The following is a 2,079-nucleotide window of genomic DNA, read 5'->3' as shown; positions in this document are numbered from 1 at the left end:
TCTCTCTCATTATCTGAGATATACCGCATTGTAATTTGAAATGAACATGGAAAAGCTAATTGTATGGATCAGTCTGGTTAAGAAAGCTTTGCAAAACCTGATGAGACTGTCTGTTGTTTTCGCATTTTTGGTAGGACTACCCGTCTTTGTTTTGTGAGGTCCAGATCTGTCGCCGGGACCCTCAGGGCATGTGCGCTTCAAAACAAAATCTACATGACGCACCGAGTACTCTCAGGAAACACAGATCTAGCGCTCCTGATTCAGACGATTTTTTATGCATTCTTCAGAAGCTACTTTGCGTCCTTGTTAGAACTGCAATTACTGATGTATGTAAGGCATTACACATCTAATTGTATATAGACGTCCCTCTGTTTTCCCTAATGTCAAATGCCACTTTTACGCTCGCAAGAGTTCTTGATACCTCAGATATTTTGTGTTAACAAATCAGAATACCTTGAATCTGCCTCTTACTCGTAGCCTCATTATAGCGTAATGCATGTGATACCGTAGTTTAAGCTTAATGGCGTTATCATTCTAGGTATGTTATGATGAAATAACTGAGGAAGTGCATAGGGAAAATTACATTTTTCTCTCGGTCTTGTTCGTTAGTGCTATTCATGTGAGCCGCAGAAATGAACGGTATTAAAAATTTATGAAAAATCTGAAGAAATGTGTTTATAATAATAATAATAATAATAATAATAATAATAATAATAACAATAATAATAATCACCACGAACATCATCATCAGCACCTTTGCAGGTTACACAAATTAATAATATGAAAGAGAAGGGAAGTTTCCTACTTGTTACATGCTAACATATTGCATGCTAAGTAAGCCAATGGTAAGTTGAACTGTTCACTCTGGTGATAAGTTAGATGTCTCACATGACTTACAAGAACCAACAAATGAACGAGAGAAAACAATAATTTTTCTCTTATACATTTCCAGTGTTATTTTTCTACCAGACATAGCCCTTGCTAATAAGAAAAATTGCTTGTATGTCAAGCCCATTAAGCTAAAACTAAGAAATCAGATGCATTAAGCATAGACGGGCGTCCCTACAAAAACGTGAAAAAAAAAACTGAGAAACTCATCAACTTCTGGAAAGCTATCTGAACCAGACAGTGATTTAATATATAATTTTTTCTGTGTTCAGTTCAAGCTGCCATGCGGTTTATCTCTGAGGGGGCGGGGTTTTGGGGGGGCGGTTGTTAAGTGGAAACCAAAATATAGACATACGCTTTTAAAACACGTCTCTTCAAATGGCTGAAAACTGGCGATATTTTGCTTCCCCCTTGAGCCCCCTTTTTTAGACTACTGAATGTGGAAGAATTGATTCAAAATAATTGTGGTTATGTTCAAAGCTCATGTGGTACCAAAAGAGGCGATGTGCTAAAGATATATATGAAATATTATTATTCAGATGAACCATATTCATATGGAACAAGCTCACATGAGCCATTGACTTGAAATTCAAGCTTCCGAAGAATATGGTGTTCACTTGAAAAAAGTAATAGAAGGCATTTGGAAATACACTTGAAAAAAGTAGTAAAAGACATTAGGAAATACAGAAAGCTCTATAGATATCAAGGAATACGGAGGGCTGGAATCAGGTCATACGTTCGTAAAAGATTTGCCAAAGCAAATTATGAAATGATCTGTTCACTGAGGTGTATAACACCTGGGAAAGACTCATAAAAAACAGCGACTTTGACTTTAGATTAAGCTCTATTTTTGTATGAAATCTGACTGCTGCTGAATCAGGAAATCGTAAAAGCATGGAAAAACTGGGAATTTATATGAGCTGAAGGCTCTACTCACAAAGTATTTGTAAGTAAACACGTTAGGGTAAGTTTAGAATTATGTGTATTTACATGAAATGAAATATCAGAAGATGAAATGGACTAATCAGGCATGCAAGGCCTGAGAGGTTAATTATAAATGGGAAAACTTGAAAGCATATCCGTCGGTGTGACGATGCTGACACAAGGCACAGTCAAGAGATTTCCACGGCTAACAAGCCCTCTGTAACGGGAGAGAGTCACGAATTAAAAGCCAGTCAGGACGCAGTAAAA

Source organism: Macrobrachium rosenbergii, chromosome 51 (genome assembly GCF_040412425.1).
Source record: "Macrobrachium rosenbergii isolate ZJJX-2024 chromosome 51, ASM4041242v1, whole genome shotgun sequence".
NCBI lineage: Eukaryota > Metazoa > Arthropoda > Malacostraca > Decapoda > Palaemonidae > Macrobrachium > Macrobrachium rosenbergii.
This window is presented reverse-complemented; position numbering follows the sequence as displayed.